General features: G+C 37.7%; 1 protein-coding gene across 17 annotated transcripts in view; it reads left to right on the forward strand.

The window, feature by feature from the left end:
• LRRC4C (leucine rich repeat containing 4C) overlaps window positions 1–25,748 on the forward strand; it is a 211,957-nt gene that overhangs the window by 149,538 nt on the left and 36,671 nt on the right. For 3 of the 17 annotated variants that reach the window (XM_032282288.1, XM_032282294.1, XM_032282297.1), the window contains exon 1: window positions 16,701–16,994. The exons of the other annotated variants lie outside the window; for them this stretch is intronic. The gene's annotated coding sequence lies outside the window, so the exon portion shown is untranslated. Of the gene's footprint in view, window positions 1–16,700; window positions 16,995–25,748 lie in introns of those variants that run through there. 17 annotated transcript variants of the gene reach the window in all.

The following is a 25,748-nucleotide window of genomic DNA, read 5'->3' on the forward strand; positions in this document are numbered from 1 at the left end:
TCTCTTGTTACCCAGGCTGGAGTGCAATGGCGCGATCTCGGCTCACCACAACCTCCACCTCCCGGGTTCAGGCAATTCTCCTGCCCCAGCCTCCTGAGTCGCTGGGATTACAGGCACGTGCCACCATGTCCAGCTCATTTTTTGTATTTTAGTAGAGACGGGGTTTCACCACGTTGACCAGGATGGTCTCGATCTCTTTACCTCGTGATCCACCCGCCTCGGCCTCCCACAGTGCTGGGATTACAGGCTTGAGCCACTGCGCCCGGCCTCATTTAGTTTTTTTAAAAAAATGTTTACTAAATTGCCACCATCTGACAGACACTATTCTAGATGCTGAGAATAAACAGTGAACAAAACACATCGTCCCTACACTCAATAAGCTTACATTATAGCAAGAAGGACAATGCAGAATTATTCAGGTATCTTTGCTACATAAAGCCACGTTCTATCTTCATTCTTTATGTGCAGTCTTATTATACCACCTGACATTCTCAAAACATGTCAAACCTCCTCTTTCAAACTGGGTGAATTTGGTCATATTCTCCTTACTGAAATACCCTTGTATCAACCCCATCCTTCTCCACCAAAGAGTATTCTATCAATTATTATGTCATCTCATTCTCCCCAAACTCTCTAAGTAATATATTTATATTGCTGGCATAGCTCTTATATCATTTTGATGTGAGCTATAAATGTGAATGTCTCCATCATGACCTTAGGAGACTCTGAAAGGCAAGACTTCTTTATTTGGCCTCTACATAGCTCCAGAATTTAATTCAGGGCATGGCACACAGTAGCTGAAACCATCTTTATAATGGTGGCAGGGTGAAGTGTTAAGCGACTTAAAAAAGAATTAAATGACTTCGGAATATGTTGGGGAAACAAGATGGTAACATGTAGAACCAGTGGAGAGCAGAAGACAGTGTATAATCAAGGACTGAAATGCTGCAGACTATGGATAAATAGGGAGGACATCTTGTGCTCTGGAGGCTTTAAGGAAGGCTGTGGAGCTTTGGAATTATTTAGTTTCCCAATACTCAGCAAGGAAGGACAAGCCAGCCTTTGCATGTAGTATGTCTGAAGCAATGTTAAGGCTCAAAATCTTTGTGTGTAGATCATGAGGAACTGCCATCACTCTGCAGAGGAGCAGGTTGGTCTCAAGTCTGAGACTGCCTTGATGAGACAGTCTCCAGCATTCTTTGAAAGATGAGGTTCTGATCTTGAATTTTTTCTCTTTGTGGGCTGTCAGTCTGGGTTTGGACAGTGTTTTGTTTAGGTAGAAGAACTCAGCTGTGATTAAGTGGAGGATTTCCCGGAGACAAGCCAGTCTGGTTTTCCTTGTTCACTGGGAAGCCTGGATGTGAGTTAAGGTGGCAAAGCAACCACTCATACATTTTTTTTTTTTTTTTTTTCCCAATTTTGCTAAAAATTTGGAGATTATTTAGGTTATCTAGACAACTTTGTGAATTTTCATTTAGTGATGAATTTAGTCAGTGACAGTAAGTTCTTTGTTTTATAAGCAAACAGCATCAGGTAAGGTTAACACAGTCAAATCTATTATGCAAACACTGCTTCATGATGTTAGTACTCAACAGAGACAAGATGCAATGTTTTCAAAGCTGTTAAGCTGATACTATCTTACGTGGTAATGGTAGAGCTAGAAGTATTATGCAGGCTCTCTTTCTAACTAGATTCTATAGCATCAGTCTGTCTCTTGCTTTTTACATAATTACTGCTGCAAGTTGTAACGGAAGGAAAGGAGATTTGTAGTTGAAATTTGTGGATTTAGCACCACTCCTACCACAGAGAAGCTCTGTGACTTTAATCAAAGCATTTGACCTCAGTTCCCTCCACTTTAAAATAGAAATATTACTTAGTATTTGACCTGTCCTCTGGGAGAAATAATTAGTAGGAAAATACTGTATCAACTATAATGCAATAAGAAAATCCATTGGTTATTGTTATTACTCTTGCACTTTTTTCTTTGTCTTCATGGACTATATTGTCTTTTGGTCAAATTCTACACTGCTGCTATAGTTATATTGTAGGAAAGAAAAAAAAACAAACATAAAAGCATAAATGGGACTCTTTCTGTGGCTACTTCAGAAATATGGTTCGATGGAGAAGAAAAATAACACACACATATGCACAGGTGCACAGACAGGGTACTGAGACAATACCTGCCTTTAAGTTCATCATCAATTGCAGATATTCATAGCCTTCTAACAGTCTTGAGTGACAATTTTAAGAAGGAATCTCTTATGTTTCTTTAGGATTCCAATTAATTATATTGGGATTAATAACAGCTGTGGGGATTTGGCTTCTGTGTGTTGAAGTTACTCCTGATCGCCAATTTCATTTAAATCAGTGAAGCCTAGTTCAATCGTCAAGGCCAGCAGAAGTAAAAATAGCTTTACTTTGTGTGTGAGTCAAATAATTGATCTGAGGTTTGTATTCTTCACATAACACAAGGCGTCAATCTTGTCCATGAATTCTGTGACCAGCAGACTCTTCAAATAATCAATGCGATATTATCTAGCATGTATATCATTTTTTACTGTGCTCCAGGCAGTGCGCCAACACCACACACACATTATCTCTTAATTTTCTCATCAACATTTTAGGGTATATGCCATTGTTCCTCCATTGGGTGGGGCTTTTGAAAAACCTGGAGCTAAGAAAATAAGGTAATTTGTACAAGGTTGGTTCAAGTTTGCACCCTGGTAAGTTAAAGGAGCCTGAACTTTAGGGTTCTCTGCCTCCAGACCTTATGCTTTTTAAACTACAATACCTTGATGCTTCCCAAGCTAAAGGGAGGTAACAAGAGTTTACCAACATAAGTATTCATTGAATACCCTGGTTCAGAGATACCTGCTATCAAGTTTCCCATCATTTGTCACTGACCCTAATCATGAAACCTGTATAGAGCCAGAGACAGAAACTATTTACTATTTTTACTATGTTTCTTATTCAAAGAATCCTTTGCTTTCCCCTTCGTCTTAGTGGATGACACTTATGTTTTACAGGTATGATCATCCAGGCACTAAGTAAGATCCACTGAGACTTTGTTTCCATAATAATGTATAGACCTTTAGATGTAGGTCCCAGATTGAATAATACTCTTCAGAAGGACTGAACTTAAAGGTTGTGTAGACAAGTAAAAGCAATCAAGTAACCCAGCAAAACAAAGGGAGTGGTTGTAGGTATTTGTGTTGTCTTTTAAACTTCATGAATGTTCCCATTCAGTTCTATTATTAATTAATTTATTGTATATATTTTGAGCATCAGTTTCTTTGTCTGGCATTCTGCCAAATCCAGGTCACATGGCACACAACCAGACACACAGGTCTTTGCCTCTTGGGGAGTTTGCATTCTAGTGTGGAAAGTGACCTATAGCAGTAAACCAAAGAAATGATTGCAGGTGTCACAAGTGCTGCAAAGAAAATGAAAACATAGCATTAGTTTCTTATGGCTGTCATTGCCAAGTGCCACAAACTAGGTAGGGTAAAGGGAAAAATGTATTGTCTCACAGCTCCAGAGGGTACAAATTCAAAGTTAAGGTGCCATCAGAGCCATGTACTCCCTCACCACTCTAGTGAGGAATTCTTGTTTCTTCCAGCTTCTGGCATTTGATGGCAATCCTTGGCCAATTATCTTGGCTTGTAGCTGTACTGCTCCAGTCTCATGACTGCCATCTCCTTACTTGTCTTCCCATGATCTTCCTCTGTGTATATCTGTCTTTGTGTACAGATTTCCACTTGTTAGAAGGAAATCAGTCATTTTTTATTACAGCCCACACTAATAGCTGAATTTTAACTTGATGACTTCTATGAAAATGCTATTTCTACTTACAGTAAAGTTAAACTTGGAGGCTGTGGGACTTAAGACTTTAACACCTTTTTGAGGGCACACATTTCAACTGTAACACAGAGCAGTATGAATAAAGAGTGACTGTGCCACTAAATGAGGTGATACAGTCATGTGTAGAAGGTCCTTCTGCCCCTTCACTTTAGAAACTATTGCACTTAAGGCTTGAATAACTAGGAGGCAGGTATGTGTCAGTTGAAGGAAAGGGTGTTTCAAGCAGAAACAACAGTGACAGACAGCAAATGCCATGAAGCAGGAACAAACTGGGAAGAATAGGAGGGTAAAAAGGGAGCATAAAAATTATATGCTTAAAAAAAAGAATTTGGGTTTATTTCATAAATCCACTTAGGAAGTGGACTGGAAATAGGCGTTAATCAAGGGAAGGACAGTGATCTGATTGAATTTTCAAGAATCATTTTGGCTGTTCTGTGGGGGCAGGACAGTGAAGGGGGAGGAATGGTATAGCATTAGTCAGCTGGAGTGCTACTAAAGTCATCCAGGAGAGTGATTTAGACTAGAATGGTACACAGTGCATGTCTTAGTACATTTGTGCTACTATAACAAAATAACCTAAGACTAGGTAATTTATAAATAATAGAAATGTATTTTCTCACAGTTCTGGAGACTGGGAATTCTAAGATCAAGGTGCCGTCCGTTAAGACGTGTCTGTTGAGAGCTATTCCTGATAGATGGCAATAGGTGGTGCCATCTAGGTTTTCTCAAATGACAGGAGAGCAAAAAAGTGAAGAAATATGTCCTCACATGGCTAAAAAGCAAAAGAGAGCAAACCGACTCCTTCTAATCCTTTTTTTTTTTTTTTTTGGAGACAGAGTCTCGCTCTGTTGCCCAGGCTGGAGTGCATTGGCATGATCTCAGCTCACTGCAACCTCTGCCTCCCAGGTTCAAGCAATTCTCCTGCCTCAGCCTTCCAAGTAGCTTTTATAAGGCACTAATTCATTCATGAGGGGAAAGATCATGTGAGGAAACAGACTTTCAGGCTAAAACGTTGTGCTGCATGGTGGTATGGAAAGATAATTTTGACAAAGTCTGTGTCGGGCCACTGGTAACCTTGGCTGAATTATACTACAACAAATAGCAACCTACTTCAGCTGATTAGATTAGATTGTGCCGGTTGGAAGGGGGCGGATTTAATTAGATTAAGCACAAACTCCTACTGCCACATATAGTATATGAATCAGCATAGGAGATTACCTGTTAGTTTCCTCTTTTTACTTCTAGATTATTTCTATGCTCATAAAGGCCCCTTTTTATGTGGTATATGACATAAGAATATCAAAGCACATGAAAATTTTTACTAATACTGGGTGCTAATTGGGTGCCAAGCACAATGTAAACCATTTTAATACATTGCCTTATTTAATTAGTGTATCTAGCAAACAACCCTGCCCTATCTACAGGGGTCTCTAGATGGTTCCAGTTATTCCAAGGTTTTTGTTCATAAATTTTTTCCTCCCTTTCCAAGTTCTAATATCTTAATCTTGTAAAGCCAACTTTAATGCTGAAGCATTCAACATTTCTTTTTATGCATTCAGTAAAACATAACATGCAGAAAGAACAAATATCAAGACTGTAGAAATAAGTTTCTTATCAAGTTTGATTGTTAAAATCATTATGAAACTCTACCAAATAATAAAAAAACATTCCTAAAGCAATCCTTGAATTGCCTTTTTTATGAGTTTTAAATTTTTTTCAATTTTTTGCTTTTATAACGGTCTGTTCTTTTTAATATAAGGTATTGTTAAGTATCTTAACTGAAAAGTCTGATTCAGCCTTTTCCAAAACTGGCTTTCAGAAACATTATTTCCCACACTGTAAATGCTCTAGATAAAGGGAGCCTTGATCTACTTTCTCACTACATATGATATGCCTTCCCATCTTAAAAATGGTAGAATTTATTAGCATGTAAAAGGCTCTGAGAAGTGCTGCTTTACTTTAACATGCAATTGTCCCAAAAGTTTGTAATCTCTGGCATTCTATTTGGATTCTATCTAATGCATTGTAAAGAGAAACAGTCTCACTTCATTTCTTGCTCATGTTTTGGAAGGATGAGGTAAGCCTGAGCAAACCCTCACTTGATGAACTTAGAATGTCTCTTTTCTCATATCTTGGATTCTTAATGTTTTGGCTACAACAAGATTTTACACTTCTTGGATTTCTCAAGACTTGAGCAAGACATTACCATTCCTTTTGTTATACCCTAGAGATATTTGTGAATATCTTTCAGTCTCTATTTCACTTTTTCTTTTGTTATTTTTTTCTTCCCTCTGTGGTTATTTCCAGTTTTTCTTCTCTCTTGATGTAGCTTCACTGTGAGGCACATACCCCTTTCATTCATTGTTCAGTATCTTACTTTCACCAAAGATGTAATTTGGAGGCCTTGATTTAAAATAGGCACTGCAGATGTTTTCACTGAGTGAGCCCTTTCCAGAACTTCCTTGGGTGCACAAGGTTCTCTGTCTTTTTGTTTGCCACAGGAGTAAAGTTAGCATCCAAGTTAATATGCAGGTATGACTGCACCAGAGCAAAGCAGAGAATGGGTGATGAGTCATTAAGTAAAGTACTTTTATGTTCTTTTAACCATTCATCTGTTTGTATTGGGTTACAGGAGAATATATACAAATATTCATAAGAATCCCACTCACATGCACACTCCTCTTACGTAACATTCTAGCACTATTATCACCCACAATTAGAATGGAACTCTGTGTTCTAATAACATCACAAATTTGTGCTTTATCTGGGACCACTATATATTATTATAAAGCCATGCTAGTATTAACCATCGTGTCCTCTACTCAAAATAAACCTGCCTCATAACTAAAAGCATAGCATTATCTTGTGTTTGTAAAAAGAAGGACAATTGAAAACTTCCAAATTAGCATTCTGGTAATACAGCAATAATTAATGCTAGGGGTTGGCTTCAGACAAAATGCCATACCCTTATATATAATTAGTGCTAATAAGAAATTGTGTAAATTGTGAATTTTACAAGTGATGTTGCATTTTAGATCTCTTTTTAAGTGGAATACTAGACTTGGTTACAAGGGTCATGGAGTAAGATCTTTAACAGATAATAGTTTATAACTCTTCACAATGAAAACAGAAATGGAATCTCAACTGACAAGCATGTGCCTTGTTTGTCCCAACAATAAACGTAGCACATTGAGCAGGTGTTATGAAATCAAAATATTATATTGCAAATCTGTGCATATAGTTTTACTATACACCTATTTATATGCCTACTAAAACATAAAATGTGTACACCTATACGGGGAAAACTTGCTAAGTAATTAAATTTGTCTCAAGTTATCTTGATACCCTGGGGTTGACTAACTCTCTACCCCCAAAATACTTACACCTAAAAAATTTCACATGCTGTAAGAATTCAACCCCTGGGCAGAGTTTTAAAATAACATACACACATGTATGAGTGCCTTGCATCCTCCCCTGGTCCAGAATTTCACCCTGATAGAACAATGTTGAAATTATTTTCTATAGAAAGAAATGTCCATACTGTGACTGGCAAATGAACTAGTTAAAGAGGATTCATGAACTCTTTAAGAATACTAGGGTACTATTTAAAGCTTACCGTTATCCCAGAAAAATAAGTCTCAATATTATATATTTTTAGAACCTCATATACATGCATGTATGTATATGAATGTATATGTCAATGGGAGTGCACACTCATTCGTTTTTAAAGCAATCATGAGTTAAAATGCTACGTTGCAAAGTTACTTTATAAAACTCAAGGGTTAGAATTGCTTATGCAATAATTAAAGGAAAAAAAAAACTGAAGTAAAGACTGAGACATGGGGTGGCTGTTGTCTATGCCCTTATAAGAGGAAATATGAAGGTGATGGCTTTTCATTAGAATGGAACCAGTGTTGTGAGGGCAGCACTGATTTGATTTTTGCCTACCTGCGCTACTCAGAAATTACAGATTTAAAAGACATGATTAACAGAAAATGAAAGATTCTTCTTGATTCTGAGTTATGTAAAGGATTTTCTGTTACTTTCCTCTCTCAGCCCAGACTTCTCAGCTGGTGTGGAGCCTTTTAAGTTGTGTTTTCACACCACATGAGTCAGTGGCATTAATTAGCAAAGCAGGGCTATGATCATTAACTCTGATGTGAGGTTTCTCTTCCCCATCTGACCCTTCACAAGGCAGGAGCATGTGACTGAGATAAAGGCAGGGAGCCTTTGTCCTCTGTGCTCCCAGCTTCAATGAGCTCAAAGGACGGCTCTTGCATACTGTGGAGGTTTTCAGGATCCTTTCCTCCTATTTAATGTGACCACTCCACATAGATGTGAAGTGGATTCATCGACTTGAAGCATCAGGAGGTTTGCACACAAACTGGTGCAAATGTGAAGGAGCCCTTCTTCAGTCAGCTCAAAACCATGTCTACCATTTTGGTCAGTGTACCACAACCCTACCCAGGACCCCTTTTCTTTATACACTTTGCCACCTGAATCCAATCTAAATGGCTTCTCAAAATTGTTAGTCTTCTAATAAACCTGCACATCTCGTCCCTCTGAACGGACCTTCTTCCACCATCTTTTGGTCCCCATTTGATTTTGCCAAGAACCTCGGAATAATCTCTGCCCCTTAAACAGTTTTATCTCCAATTATGTTCCCTCTTTGGCTTTCTTATTTCACATCTCCTTTCCTCTGGAAAGTATATTAAGGGTGAGTAGGTTTGAAGTGAAATGGCCCTACTGCTATAGATTGCAGTTTTTCTCTCTGCCTTAATCTCAGTATCAAAAGAGCTCCAGGCTTAAGCCTCACTACGCTTTGCTCACCCCTTTATTTATTCTATACCACTTTTCTCTCCACCCCTCCAGAGCAGTTTTTGTCACAGAATAGCATCACTAGTGATTTCTGTGATAAAACATCCCAAAGTAGAAAATTGAGAACTATGGAGGCCTGTCTTCTGCTGGTGGCTTTTTAATTTTTTCCTTGCTGCCTTGTATTAGTGACTAATGTTCACGTTGACACATTTACCCAAACATGGAATCACATGATTACAAACATCTTAGCTGGAATTAATTAAATCAAGGGGTATAAATATAGCTATTAATTATTATCTTCATCCCATTATTTTGAGACTATGCAAATGAACAATATTTTCCATTCTGCATCTTCACTGGTACATACAGCTACTGCTCACATCTGCTGCAATGTTACTAAGAAAAATGGTCAAAACAGAGGCTATATACTTTCATGAAACTCTGATTTTGGAAAACCTACGCTTTTTGTATTGTGGAAGTAATTTGCAGAATTCTAGTCTATGCAGTGTAAAGTCCTATATCTTCAGGCAAATGTCCAGGAGTGATAAGACCAATTGTCAGTATTACTCATAATATATATTGGAAGTCCTTTAATTGTACTCCGGGATTCCTCTGTCAAAATGCCTTTCACTTAACTAATGTGGAATCAAGGCTGGTCATAATTTAGACACGGGCTATATGAACTTATATCATGGGCCCCTTAAAGCAATAATTTTGACTCCTTTTAACTGTGACTCAGAATAAAATGTAAATGTGACATCTCAACCCATATAAACATATATGAATGTTTGTATCACAAAACAGTATATAATGCACTCCAGTATTTTCTGTTCTAGTCTTTTTCATTTTATTTATACAGTTTACAATCCATAAATTGATCACATGACCAACTAGTGGTCATCACCCACAGTTTGACAACTTTTTTTTTATAGAGCTGCAGTGCCGAAGTGGTTCAAATCATGTCTAAATGCATTCTCCTGTTTGATCATCATAGCTGCCATCATGTGAAGCTTTAAAATATATTTATGTGCAGTACTCTAATACAAATATCACACATATCAGAAGCATATGTATTCATATTTCACAAATTGAACACACTTAACCAGCACACACAATAGGAAACTGACAATGCCCCTTCTTCTTATACTCTCTTCTACTAACTGCCCAGTCCTCATGGATAACTACTATCCTGATATCGAGTATAGATTAAGATGTTTGCTTGTTCCTGTGCTATATGTAAATTACATGAGATTTCTTTGTATCAGGTTTCTTTTGTTTATATTTGTGAAATGCATTCATATTTTGTAAGCCTATAGAATGCTCATTTTCTGGCTACATACTATTCCACTGCTGCGTATGCCACAGTATATCTGTTCATTGAATGGGCATTAGGATAGTTCTAATTTTAGATTAGTTCTCATTCTAGTTTAATCTATTAGGACTACATAGTGCTGCTATAAACATTCTAAGTGTGGCTTTGGAATATATGTACACATTTGTATTGGTTATAGATACCTAGGACAGCAATTGCTGGGTCATATGGCATATGTTTAGCTTTATTAAAGAGAGCCAAACAGTTTTCTAAAGTGGTTGTACCAGTTTACACCCCTACTAGCAGTGGGATAATTTTTGTTCAAGATCTCATTCATTTTATATATGGGAAAATTAAGGCTTAGAACTAAAGCAGGTTAACAAAGTCACAAAACTAACGTATCACAAAATTAGGACTAAAAGATTGCAGAATCCAAAATCAGTGTTTTTTTATTGTTGTTTGTATTGTGTTTTTCTCTCTACTCCTCACTAATTTTTATACAGGCCTTTGAAAAGGATAATTTGTATTCATCTTCTTCAAGCCTTTTATACACACAAACAGATGCATACACACAGACACATATATACACTTTGCCACTCATAGATATACACATAAACTTCCACAACACATATACACACATACAAATACAAAGGTACACACACACAACTTCTCAGATACACAGAGACACAGACATGGATACGTATACAGGCATGCAAATATATATATATATACACACACACACACACGTACACACTTTTAAAAATAGAGACACATGCAGACATATGCAAACATGCAAATACAATTATATACCTGGTTGTCATATTTGTTTCATATGCTATCATGTTTTTATCAAGAGAATTAAGTTCCTTGAGGATATATTCATATGACCCATGGTTCTTTAATAAATACCAATCTGGATATTTAACATGAGATTTTATTTTTACATTATTAAGAATTCTGGAGAAAAGCAATTGTGCTTCACTTTGGTAACATGTCCTGAGCTAAGTTACCAGATTGATGTCAATTTCAAACTTCTGTTTAAGTAAACTTTATTGATACATAATAATTGTACCAATTTATGGAGTGCAAGTGATATTTTGATACATGCATACACAGTGTAATGATCAAATTAGGTTAGTTAGAATTTCTGTCACCTCAAACATTTATCTTATTTGTATTGGGAATATTTCACATCTTCTCTTTTAGCTATTTTGAAATATATAATCATCCCTGACCTCCTTCCCTGCCTCTGGTGTCTATCTACTCTCTACCTCCATGAGATTAACTTTCTTAGCTCTTACATATGGGAAAGAACATGGAACATTTTTCTAGTGCTGTCAGTCACAGTGATATCCAGTTTCATTCATGTTGCTGCCAATGACAGTATATGTATGCAGTGGCTCACCCCAGTAATTCCAGCACTTTGGGAGGCTGAGGTGGGCAGATCACCTGAAGTCAGGAGTTCAAGACCAGCCTGGCCAACATGGTGAAACCCTGTCTCTACTAAAAATACAAAAAATTAGCTGGGCATGGTGGTGCATGCCTGTAATCCCAGCTACTCTTGGAGGCTGACGCAGGAGGATCACTTGAACCTGGGAGGCGGAGGCTGTAGTGAGCTGATATTCTCTTTTATGGCTGAATCATATTCCATTGCATATGTTTCCCACATTTAAAAAAATTCATCCGTTGATGAACTTCTTATGCAGCATCTATTGGACATTCCTGTGGTAAGCTTAAGTAATTATTGGCAGAATTCAGTTCCTGGTGGCTTAGGACTGAGGTCCTAGTTTTTTTGCCGGCTGTCAGTTAGGCCACATACTCAGTTCTTAGTCTTCTTTGACACATGACCCTCTAACAACCACATGGAAGCTAAGTTTTTCAAAGCCAGAAGGAGAAACTTTTACTACAGTGTGCTAAGACAGATCTTATATAAAAATTATTTTATCATAGGTGTGACTCCCATCATCTTTGCTGTGTAATATAACCCAATCAAGGGAGTTTATATTTGTTTATGTTATAGAAACAAATTATAATCCCACCACTTTTGCAATTTTTTTACTGGTTAGAAGCAAGTTATAAATCCTGTTCATACTCAAAGAGTGGGAGGATTATATAAGGGTGTGGCTCAGGATCATCTCAGAATTCTGCCTACTGTACTTAGCTTGGGAATTTTCTTTCATGTGGTATTTCTAACTAGGTAGCATAATTGCTGTTATGTTATTATAATCAATTTCTATTCATAGGATAGATTGACTCTAGAAGCAGCTTATAGTCCAATTCATACGTAACATATTGCCTTTCAGAATATATACATATTCATACATATACACAAATATGTACATATATTTTTAATTTCACATCCCATCATAAATTAAAATCAGCCATGGTCCCATATACACAATTTGCTTGATACCTTGCCAGCAAATGTCTTAATAGTCTAGATATTTTGCAACCCAGTGATTCCTCTAAGGGAGAGTCTGTATTACTTTACTGTCATTCAGACCATTGAATGATGTGGTGACTTCTTTTGAGCTGCAGCATACTTTGTTCTAATCCCTCTGAAAGACAGGCAATCCTTACTAAGATCAAACCTTCAAGATAATGTGAAACTATCTTTCTCTCTGGGCTGTATTAAAATATTTGATTGAAAATTTATCTGAAACTTTTAATAGCTATTAATGTTCTTTTACATGGTATGGTGGATAGGGTATGGATAGGCTGCACTATGCTTTCTGGGAAACGTTCCAAGCACTGCCTTAAGGGGACCACTATGAGGAATTTTCTTGCTTGGCTCGGTGACAAATGGCATGCCTACTTAATCAAGGCTAGGTGCAATATGGTTGCTGCCCTTTAACAAAGCTATAATAGAAGACAAAAGAGATAGGTAGTAGATGTGGTTAGAGGGATAATGAAGCTTGTAGATGAGGTGAGATGGCAAATGAGAACATCTCATCCAGAAAGACTAAGAGTTGAGGGTTAAATCCTATTGCATGAAAATGATCGCAGTAAAAAGAAAGGCTTGGAAAGCAGGTGCTTTGAAGTCCAAGTTAAAGTGCCTCATCTTTGTATTTGGACAGCCTGAATAAGAAACTTGGCTTTGCTACTTACCAACTATGCTAACTTTGACCAAGTTACTTAACCTTATTAAGTTCTCATTTCCTTAGTATCTAGGAGGACATAAATTGCATACCTTAGGTAAAGTTTGTTATAGTACTTGGCCCTAATAAACACAACAACAAAACAAGGAAATAAGCAGATGAACACTCAGCTCCAAAATAAAAAAAACATTTGCAGATTTCTTCAAGTACCTTTCTATCTAATGGGGAGGTAGAGAGTCCTACACAAAGAAAGAAAAGTTGCAGAGCAACCTCCCAAATTCCAAAGTCATGGCAAAAAATCTCCGTCTTCAAGAGAGATCAGAAATCGTCAAACAAGTGCTTGCTTGTTCTCTTACCCTGGGTCTAGAGGAAGCAATTTATTTATTTATCCATTTCATCTACGTCTCTCTTTCTCTAATTCTGTGTCAAAATTATTACAATCCATTTTTCTTTAACTTTCCACCAAAGAAAAAAGCCAAAATGGTTGAGCGTTTGTAGCTGAGATGCCTATGAGCTAATGAAGGTCAAGCAGACTAAGTCCCTGGGGAGAGACAGCAAAGCTGGCATCGGAAATGAGATCTGGCTTCTCATAATGGTCAGTCTTTGTTTTTTGCTTCCGGAATCAGTTTTCCAGACAATGAAAAGATGACGATAATGAGTAAGAAGTTGGATTGTTGGAACTATGAACACAATCCATTGCCTGCTTGCACTTATTCATGAATATTTAAAGAGACTGGGCCCTCACTAGACACTGAACCTGCGGGTGCCCTGACCTTAGGCTTCTCAGCCTCCAGGACTAAGAGAAATAAACGTTACTATTTATGCATTACTCAGACTCAGGAGTTGTATGATAGCAGCACAGGTGGCCTAAGATGTTACCCCTTCTCTTCTACACACACAGACACAACCACTATGTTTCATTCTCCCAGATTCTATAAATTGTTCAACACAGAGTTATATTCTTTCCCAGATTATATGACAGAATTTATTGCCTCTAGTTTCAAATAACTCCTAAACATATTTTTCTTTCATGAGGTATTTTAGAAATGCCAGATACTTTAAAAATCTTTACACATTGAGAATTATTTGTTGCTAATTTAAAAAATAATTTGTGTATACATTTGGGAGCCCTATTCTCAAGTAAACATTTTATTTAATTGCTTCCTCACTATCAGTCATTACCAAAATGTAAAGCATGGCCAGAGAGAAATAAGGTTAATATTTGAGAGGGGTTCTTACCTGGAATTAAACACTCTGGAACCTATGATTTTGAAAATCAGTAAAATTATTTTAGTCATTATATTGAACTTATACAAATGGTGGGACGTAATTGTAGGGAGATTTAATTTTTGTCTCCTATTAAAATTTATACATAGGCCAAGTTTTACTTCTGTTCCCAGATGAAAACGTTCTGAAAATATTTAGGTAACATGAAGCTTGAAGCCCCATGATCAATAATTTAAATATCCAGGTTATATGATATTTAAGACTTTTAACTGGTATTAAGATTCCTGCCTTTCCGAACACAGGCTCAATTATGGGTGAGAAGCCTGAAGTCGCATACTGAGCATGGATGTGGCTGGTTTCTTCTCTATGTTGTCACATAGTCTTCTATTCCTCTTCCTCTATCTGCCTGCCCTTAGTTCTGACTCTTCTTTGCTGCATCATGGTTAGGGAAAATAGGTGAGAAGGAGAATAAATTGCACTTGATGGTTACTGTCTTGAATTGACACCATCCTCTTTGGATCTGGCAGACATTTGAAACTGACTTTTTAATGATGATTTTAGTGTGTTATTTGGTGACCCACCCCTGCCCTTTTGCTCTCCTATAAATCTACCTTGATGAGAGTGAAGGCATATTGCTGACACATTCCTTCCTCCTTTTTCGGTTCCTAGGCATTCAGAAATACTTTGATTCCCTTTACTAAGCTGTTTACTCCTGCAGGCAACACTTTTGTACAGGATCTTGCATATCTTCAAGGCTTTCTTGTTGACACCTTTGTATATATGATCAACATTTGTTCTCATGCCCTTGAAATGTTCCAGATGAAATTTAGACAGCAGCCTTCAGAGTCTCTTCTATTTAACCATCATTATACTATCTTTAGTCTTGTGATAAGGTACAGGATCCTTCTGCAATTGTCTACCCCATGGAGTTGGAGATAGTGAGTCACAACCCACTGACAGTTTGCTCAAAAATCTAATAATCATCTTGAAGCTACTCTCTACAAAATTGAGGGACAGGATGCAATACCACCCACAACTTCATTTAAGAGTGAGACTCATAGTAAAACTCTGTTCCCCCCACAAAAAAAATCTCTTCACCACTCTTCTCTGGTCGATTTTTGCATTTGTTGTGTTAAGAGGTTATGAACAACCACTGATGACCATCTCCATTGTAAATGCATACCCCCTTTCCAATATACTATCCACTGTGTCTTGGTTCCCTGGCCAAAACTTTCAACATTCTGTTATTTGTGTAACAACAGACAGGTGTAGTCTCAACAATGATTTTATGAAAATTTAAAAACGTTCTTTATTCTTTCATTCGATAAGTGTTTATAAACTTATATGCCAAGTATTATTTTGGCCTCAAATAAAATGAAATAGTGAACAAGTTATATAATGTCCTTCCATTCATGAAGCTTCCATTATTTTGATGGCAGGAATACAGTTTTAAAAGGAAACAAACATATAATGCAATTTCAGGGAAAGGAGATAAAAGTGATAGTGTGCAGGTGAGTAGGAAGACTTTTTAGGGAAATTTGTGAAGAACGATGTGTGAAAAAGTAGTATTTGTAAAGAAGTGATTCAAATTAATTTAGAATGATTAAAACTACATTATGGAATAAAATATATGTATTTTAATATACATAAGCACATCTGGAGAACTATGAATAATAGGCAATGGGATTTTCATATGTATTTCTTGCTCTTCCTCTCTTAGTAAGTGGGAAAAATCTCTCACCTTTTCTGAGGAGGATTTCTTAATCTGGTACAATCAGGTTCCTTATCTTTCTCTTCTGTGGGTCCCACACAGCTGGCCTGCACTGGGATGTTTGTGACCTTGTATAAGGGCTCTTATTGCATTTTTAGACTATTCTTAGTCTCTGCTAATGAGATCCCTCAGAGTTCGCTTTGAGTATCACATCTTAATCACTTGATTTCTGCAGACATTTCCTTTCTCCAAATAAACTCTTCAAAATGCCTGCTGCTCTGTGCTCATTAACCTGGGAATGGCTTCTCTAACTCCAATTTGAAAATTATCATCGACATCTGAAACTTCTGTCCTGATAAGGATTCTCCAAGCAGTGAACAATGAAATGAATATTTTAGACTCTCTGGGGTATTAAAAAAAATAAATCAACAACCAAATTTTCATCTGCAAAAGGATTTTCGCTGTATGTCGAAATGTGCACTTTGCTTTCTTACAGTGTAGTATAATTACAGTCCATCCCCAACTCCACTATCTGCCCAACTCCCACTTAATCATCTCATTCTCAATAAGATTTAGATGAGTTAAAGATAAGAAAAAAATAATTAATGAGGAAACAAAGAAATGAATATTAATCAACTAGGAAGTTTTTGTTTCATTTTGTTTTGCTTTTCTGATACTCTTTTCCTACGATTAATCCACAATTGATTTGAGTGTCATGATGAACACAGCATTCATTTAAACAAACCCAACATAAGACTAGAATCAAATGTCAGTTTAAACAGCTGCAACATTTTTTCATTTGTTGTTGGATATTAGGTTGGAGACCGGTATTCCTAAAGAGTTGGCACTTTGATGGATCACATTAAAAATCTTTCCAATGTACAAATGTTCTAATCCAGAGCCAGAGAGCAACAGCCCCTCTCTTTATCCTTGCCAAATTTCACATGCCAGGGAATCTATTTTTTTGGTAAGTATGTTTTAAACTCTAATAACGCTATTTTAAAGTAACCTTTTGGTTTTAGAATACCAAATTTTAAAATTTCCCTTGTTCTTAGGGACAAAAGGCTAAATTGCATACCATAATTGTTAAACTGAAACTATAATCACAGATTAATGTAATTTTTAAAAATTTGTCCATAAGTTATTGAGGTACAGGTGGTATTTGGTTACATTAGTAAGTTCTTTAGTGGTAATTTATGAGATTTTGGTGCACCCATCAAATTGTTTGTTTTTTTCTTACTGATTTGAGTTTGTTGTAGATTCTGGATATTAGTCATTTGTCGGATGTATAGATTGTCAAGATTTTCTCCCACTCTGTGCGTTGTCTGCATACTCTGCTGACTGTTCCTTTTGCTGTGCAAAAGCTCTTTAGTTTAACTTAAGCAGTATACGCCACACTCTATTTATAGTCTTTTATCCCTCACCCTCACTTCCACTCTTCCCCCAAATCCCCAAAGTCCATCGTATCATTCTTATGCCTTTGTGTTCTCATAGCTTAGCTCCCACATATCAATGAGAACATATGATGTATGCTTTTACTTTCCTGGGTTACCTCACTTAGCCTAATAGTCTCCACTCTCATCCAGGTCACTGCAAATGCTGTTAATGCATTCCTTTTTATGGCTGCATAGTATTCCATCAGATATATATATATATATATTACAGTTTCTTTATCCGCTCGTTGATTGATAGGCATTTGGGTTGATTCCATGATTTTGCAATTGTAAATTGTGCTGCTATAAACGTGTGCGCAAGTACCTTTTTCAAATAATGACTTTTTTTCCTTTGGGTAGATACCCAGTAGTGGGATTGTTGGATCAAATGGTAGTTCCACCTGTAGTTGTTTAAGGAATCTCCACACTGTTTTCCATAGTTGCTGTACTAGTTCACATTCCCACCAGCAGTATAGAAATGTTCCCTGTTCACTGCATCCACACCAACATCTACTGTTTTTTTTATTTTTTTACTATGGCCATTGTTGCAGGAGAAAGGTGCTATTACATTGTGGTTCTGATTTGCATTTCCCTGATAATTAATGATGATGAGCATTTTTTCATGTGTTTATTGGCCACTTGTGTATCTTCTTTTGAAAGTTGCCTATTCATGTCCTTAGCCGACCTTTTGATGGGATCGTTTGGTTTTTTTCTTACTGATTTGTCTGAGTTGGTTGTAGATTCTGGATATTAATCCTTTGTCAGTTGTATAGATTGTGAAGATTTTCTCCCACTCTTTGGGTTGTCTGTTTATTCTGCTGATTGTTCCTTTTGCTGTGCAAAATCTCTTTAATTAGGTCCCACCTATTTATCTTTGTTTTTATTGCATTTGTTTTTGGGTTCTTGGTCATGAAATCCTTGCCTAAGCCAATGTCTAGAAGGTTTATCCCAACATTATCTTCTAGAATTTTTATACTTTCAGGTCTTCGTTTAAGTCTTTAATCTATCTTGAGTTGATTTTTGTATAAGGTGAGAGATGAGGATCCAGTTTCATTGAATTACCCCAGCACCATTTGTTAAAAAGGGTGTCCTTTCCCCACTTTGTTTGCTTTGTGAAAGATCAGTTGGCTGTAAGTATTTGGGTGTATTTCTGGGTTCTCTATTCTGTTCCATTGGCCTATGTGCCTATCTTTATGCCACTACCACCCTGTTTTGGTGACTATGGCCTTATAGTATAATTTGAAATAAGGTAGTGTGATGCCTCCAGTTTTTACCTTTTCTTAGTCTTGCTTTGGCTATGGGAGCTCTTTTTTCATTCCATATAAAAAATTTTAGAATTTGTTTTTCTAATTATGGGGATTGTGTTGAATTTGTAGATTGCTTTTGGCAGTATGCATATTTTCACAATATTCATTCTACCCATCCACAAGCATGGGACGTAATTCCATTTGTTTGTGTCATCTATGATTCCTTTCAGCAGTGTTTTGTAGTTTTACTTATAGAGGCCTTTTGACTCCTTGGTTAGATATATTCCTAAGTATTTTATTATTTTTGCAGCTATTGTAAAAGGGGTTGAGTTCTTGATTTCTCTGCCTGGTTGCTGTTGGTGTATAGAAGAACTACTGATTTGTATACATTAATCTTGTATCCAGAAACTTTGCTGAATTCCTTTATCAATTCTAGGAGCTTTCTGGATGAGTCCTTAGGGTTTTCATGGTAAACGATCATATCGTCAGCAAACAGTGACAGTTTGATTTCTTCTTTACCATCTGGATGCCCTTTCTTTCTTTCTCTTGTCTGATTGATCTGGCTAGGACTTCCGGTACTATGTTGAAGAGGAGTGATGAGAGTGGGGCATCCTTGTCTTGTTCCAGTTTTCAGAGAGAATGCTTTCAACTTTTCTCCATTCAGTATTATGTTGGCTGTGGGTTTGTCATGGATGGCTTTTATTACGTTCAGGTATCTCCCTTGTATGCTGATTTTGCTCAAAGTTTTAATCATACAGCAATGCTAGATTTTGTTGAATGCTTTTTCTGCATGTATTGAGATGGTTGTTTTTTGTGTTTAATGCTGTTTATGTGGTGTATCACATTGATTGACTTGCGTATGTTAAATCAACCCTGCATCCATGGTATGAAATCCACTTGATCATGGTGGATTATCTATTTGATATGTTGTTGGATTCGGTTAGTTAGTATTTTGTTAAGGATTTTAGCATCTATGTTCATGAAGCATATCAGTCTGTAGTTTTCTTTCTTGGTTGTGTCCTTTTCTGGTTTTGGTATTAGGGTGATGCTGGCTTCACAGACTGAGTTGGGGAGGGCTCCTTCTTTCGCTATCTTGTGGAATAGGGTCAAAAGGATTGGTACCAATTCTTCTTTGAATATCTAGTAGAATTCTGCTGTGAATCTATCTGGTCCTGGACTTCTTTTTGTTGGTAATATTTTAATTACCATTTCAATCTTGCTGCTTGTTACTGATATGTTCAGCGTATTTGATTCTTCCTGATTTAAGCTAAGAGGGTTATATTTTTCCAGGAATTTATCCATCTCTTCTAGGTTTTCTAGTTCATGTGCATAAATGTGTTCATAGTAGCCTTAAATGGTCTTTTGTATTTCTGTGGTGTCAGCTGGAATATCTCCCATTTTGTATCTTAGTGAAGTTATGTGGATTTTCTCTCTTCTTTTCTTGGTTAATCTTGCTAATGGTCTATCAATTTTATGTATCTTTTCAAAGAACCAGCTTTTTGTTTATCTTTTGTATTTTTTAAAATTTCAATTTCATTTAGTTTTGCTCTGATCTTGGTTATTTCCTTTCTTCTATTGGGTTTGGATTTTGCTTGTTCTTGTTCTTCTAGTTTGTGACCATAGATTGTCTGTTTGTGTTTTTCCAAAGTTTTTGATGTGGGTATTTAGGGCTATGAACTTTCTTCTTAGTACCACCTTTGCTGTATCCCAGAGGTTTTGATAGGTTGTATCATTACTGTCATACAGTTCAAAGAATTTTTTAATTTTCATCTTAGCTTTGTTTTTGACCCAATGCTCATTCAGGAACAGGTTAATTAATTTCCTTCTATTTGCATGGTTTTGAAGGTTTCTTTTGGAGTTGATTTCCAGTTTTACAGCACTGTGATCTGAGAGAGTGCTTGATACAATTTCAATTTTCTTCAATTGAGGCTCATTTTATGGCCTATCATAAGGTCTATCTTGGAGAAAGATCCATGTGCTGTTGAATAGAATATGTATTCTGCAGTTGTTGGATGAAATGTTCTATATATATCTGCTAAGTCCATTTGTTCCAAGGTATAGTTTAATTCCACTGTTTCTTTGTTGACTTTCTATCTGGATGACCTGACTAGTGCTGTCAGTGGAGTACTAAAGTCTCCCACTATTATTGTGTTATTGTCTATCTCATTTCTTAGGTCTATTAGTAATTGTTTTACAAATTTGGGAGTGCCAGTGTTAGGAGCACATATGTTTAGGATTGTGATATTTTCCTGTTGGACAAGGCCTTTTATCATTATGTAATGTCCCTCTTTGTCTCTTTTAACCACTACTGCTTTAAAATTTGTTTTGTCTGATATAAGACTAGCTACCCCTGCTCACTCTTGGTGTCTATTTGCCTTTGTTCTGCCCCTTTAAAGTTATCAGTCCTTATGTGTTAGGTGAGCCTCCTGAAGGCAGTAGATAGTTGAGTTGGGTTGGTGAGTTCTTTATCTTTTAAGTGGAGTATTTAGGCCATTTACATTTAATGTTAGTATTGAAATGTTAGGTATTGTTGTATTCATTGGGTTGTTTCCTGTGTACTTTGTTTTTTTCTTTCGCTTTTTAGCTTGTATTTTTGTTTTATAGGTCCTATGTGATTTATGCTTTAAAAACGTTCTGTTTTGATGTGTTTCCAGGATTCACTATAAGATTTAGAGCTCCTTTTAGCAGTTCTTGTAGTGGTGGCTTGGTAATGGTGAATTGTCTCAGCATTTGTCTGAAAACAAATGTGTCTTTCCTTTCCATATGATGCTTAGTTTCACTGGATACAAAATTCTTGGCTGATAATTGTTTTGAGGAGGCTAAAGATAGTGCCCCCGTCTCTTCTAGCTTGTAGGGTTTCTCCTGAGAAATCTGCTGTTAATCTGATAGGTTTTCCTTTATAGGTTACCTGGTGCTTCTGTGCCACAGCTCTTAAGATTCTTTCCTCCCTCTTAACTTTGTATAACATGATGACAGTGTGCCTAGGTGAATATCTTTTTGTGATAAATTTCCCAAGGGTTTTTTTGCTTCTTGTATTTGGATATCTAGATCTCTAGCTAGGCCAGGGAAGTTTTCTATGATTATTACCCCAAATATGTTTTCTGAGCTTTTAGAATTCTCTTTGTCCTCAGGAACACTGATTATTCTTAGGTTTGTTCATTGAACATAATCCCAGACTTCTTGGAGGCTTTATTCATTTTTTCTTTATCTTTGTTGGATTGGGTTAATTTGAAGACATTATCTTCAAGCTCTGAATTTATTTCTTCTATTTGTTCAATTCTATTGCTGAGACTTCCAGAGCATTTCACATTTCTAAAAGTGTGTCCAAAGTTTCCTGAATTTTTTATTTTATTATTTTTTTTTTAAATTTAAGCTATCTATTTCACTGAATATTTATCCCTTCACTTCTTATACCATTTTTTGGATTTCCTTGCATTAGGCTTCACCTTTCTCTGGTCCTCCCTGATTAGCTTAATAACTAATGTCCTGAATTTCTTTTCAGGTAAATCAGGGATTTCTTCTTAGTTTGGGTCCATTGCTGGTAAACTAAAACTAGTGTGATTTCTAGTGTGATTTTGCAGGGAGGGGGTGGGGTGCTGATGAGCCTTGTTTTGTCATATTACCAGGGTTGGTTTTCTGGTTTCTTCTCATTTGCATAGGCTCTGTCAGAGGGAAGGTCTAAGACTGAAGGCTGTTGTTCAGATTCTTTTGACACACATGGTGTTCCCTTGATGGGCGTGGCTTCCTGAGAGTGGAACTGCAGTGATTATTGTCTCTCTTCTGGGTCTAGCCACTCCTCAGTGAGTTTGCCCAGCTCCAGGCTAGTACTGGGGGTTGTCTGCATAGAGTCCTGTGATGTGAACTGTCTGTGGGTCTCTCAGCCATGGATATCAGCACCTGTTCTGGTGGAGGTGGCAGAGGATGCAATGGACTCTGTGAGGGCCCTTAGCTTTGGTGGTTTAATGCTCTATTTTTGTGCTAGTTGGCCTCTTGCCAGGAGGTGGTGCTTCCCAGAAAGCAACAGCTATAGTAGTGTGGCAAGAGACAGGTGGTGGGTGGGGCACTAGAACTCCCAATATAATACACCGTTTGTATTCCACTACCACGGTCGATAGGGAAGGACCATCAGGTGGGGGCAGGGCTAGGCATGTCTGAGCTCAGACTCCCCTTGGATGAGTCTTGCTGTGGCTACTGTGGGGATTGGGGATGGGATTCCCAGGTCACTGGAGTTGTGTACAAGAAGGATTATGGCTGCCTCTGCTGAGCTATGAAGGTTGTCGGGGAAGTAGAGGAAAGCCGGCAGTCACATGCCTCACCCAGCTCCCACACAAATTGAAGGGTTGGTCTTACTCACATTGTACCCCCACCACAGCCTCAAGACTCTTTCCAGGCAGAGGGCGAGAGGGGCTTGAAAACTTGCTGGAGGCTGCCTCCCAGCTGTGAAAGAAAAGGGCCTTAGTTCTTCCCCTGCCTGTGAAGTCTGCATGAGGGATTTGTGCCCTCCCTGGAGTGCCGGCCAGGAGGCTTCCCACCCCCTTCAAATAGCTACCAAGTTCAGCTGGGGAAATTCCTTCTCCCTGTGGAGTTTTACCCCCCTGAGACCCTCCCAATGAATCCCTGTGGTGCCACAGAGAAATGGGCTACTTGGGGATCCAGTAAGCTCCCAGGGCCTTTCTGCCGCTTCCTCTCTCTACGTCTGTATTTCACTTGGCTCTCTAGCTTGACTCAGCTCCAAGTAAAGTCAGGAACTTCTCCCACAAACAGACTTTCACCTTCTCCAGCAGGGGTGTGTGTTTGGAGAGGAGGGTCTCCCTTTCCCATTTCCACAGTTGGGGCACTCACAGAATTTGAGGTGTCTCCTGGGTCCTGCAGGAACAGTCCACTTCCTTCAGAGGGTCTGTGGGTCCTCTTGGGATTGCTGGTTTGTTCTTATAGTTCATCTGGAGCTAAAATTCACAGTGCAAGCCTCCAGATGCTGCTCTATCGGGAGCTGCAATCTAGTCCTGTCTCCCATCCACCATGATCCCTTCCATCAGGTTAAATGTGAATTTTGAAGCTGAAATTATTCCGAGGAAAAAAAAAAGTTTACTTAAAAATAAGCTTGGCAGGCAGTTATTAGAAAAAATAGTTGTAGACTTTGTGAAGTATCTTAAGGAACAACGCACAGAGGAATAGCCTAATGTCAGAGAATAATGACAGAAATCTCATGTTGCCTTGTTTCTGCCCCAAAATCCAAAAGTATATTACAGGCTTCCAGCTACATTTTATTATAATGGTTTACACAATATGAAAATTTGGCCTTCACCAAGGGGACTTCACTTTATAAACTGTAGCAAATTTCCATCTCTTGTCTCTACCTTCCGTGTACTACTTCAGAACACTTTAAGGCTGAGTTCTTAATCACAATTTCAAACTAGTAAAGGAGAAACATACTTGACTTGAAATTATAATTTGTTGAAAAGATATAACTATGAGAACTGATATTATTTTGATTATACAAATGTCTTCATGTATCCACAAGAGGTATCTGAACTAGAAAAACAGTATAGAAACTCTAGTTCTATAGAGGCTTACCTACTGGGTGTATGCATGCCACTGAGATAATGACTGCTGTATAATTGGGCTCTGAAACTTTGTTAGGCTTGTTTCAAAGAGTTTTCATTTACCTTGATCTGAAGAAAATGCAAAAATCCCCGACATTTCAGAGCTTATTCTCTTGGTTGTGGTTTGGATGCCCCAGGGAACTGGATTGGAGTGGAAAAGAACTGGGACAGCCTTGTTTAAAAGCAAAATTTGTCACTGGACAGGGAAAACTCTTGGGGAAAAGTTAGAGAAGGCACAGCCTGCCACAGGAACTAGAAAGAGAACCAGACTAACAGAGAAGATAATATTTTCAAAGGTCTAAGAATAGCTAGGGAGGTAGAGGTGATCCCTTGACACAAACACTCTTGCAGACATATGGAGCATGGCAGTGGGGAGTTCAAGAGCAGATGATATTTAGGTAGTTGGCAGATGGCATTTTTTTGGTTTCTCTCACCACCACCCCCATATCTAATCCCTAAGCAAACCTTAGCTCTACCTCCATAACAAATTCTTAATCTTCTACTTCTATTTCTACTGCTGCCACCAAAGATCAAACCATCTCTCTCATGTATCACTGATCTACTGTTGCTCCCTTCAATTAGTTCTCATACATGGTCAGAATGATTGATAGATTTAAAGTTTAAATCAGGTGGGCATGGTGGCTCATGCCTTTACTAGTACATTGGGAGGCTGAGGCAGGAGGATTTCTTGAGCTTCAGGGGTTTGAGACCAACCTGGACAAGATGGCAAGACCAGGTCTCTACAAAAATTAAAAATTATCCAGGCATGGTGGTATGTGCCTGTAGTCCCAGCTACTGAGTAGGCTGAGGTGGGAGGATCACTTGAGCCCAGGAGTTCAAGGTGGCAATAAGCTATGATTATGCTACTGCATTACGGCCTGGGCCACAGAGCAAGACCATGTCTCTTTTAAAGAAAAAAGTCTATTCAAACTATATTATTTTCTAATGTAAAACATTCTATGATCTTTTTATCACATAAAGAATACAAAGAAATTGTTTTACCTGGCCTGCAAGGCCTAGCTCTCTTTAGTACGTTGAATGTTTTTTTTTTTTTTTAAACACAAAAAAATCTACATACTAACCCCAGAAGCCAGATGTGACCTTATTTGGGAAAAAAGTCATTGTATATAGAATTAAGTTGAGGATCTTGAGATTAGATCATCCTGGATTATCCAGGTGAACCCCAAGTACAATGAAAAATGTCCTTATAGAGACACACAGAGGAGAGACACAGGGAGAAGAGATGAAGGGCCATGCGGGGGTAGAGGAAGAGACTGGATTCATGTAGCCACAAGCCAAGGAACACTTAGAGCCACCAAAGTTGGAAGAGGCAAGGAAGAATTCTCCCCTAGGGATTTTGAAAGGAGTGGAGCCCTGACAGCATCTCAATTTCAGACTTCCAGCTTCCAGAACTCTTAGAGGATAAATTTCCATTGTT

The sequence above is a fragment of the Sapajus apella genome, unplaced genomic scaffold, assembly GCF_009761245.1.
Source record: "Sapajus apella isolate SASKATOON/1434 unplaced genomic scaffold, GSC_monkey_1.0 scaffold14, whole genome shotgun sequence".
Classification (NCBI taxonomy): domain Eukaryota; kingdom Metazoa; phylum Chordata; class Mammalia; order Primates; family Cebidae; genus Sapajus; species Sapajus apella.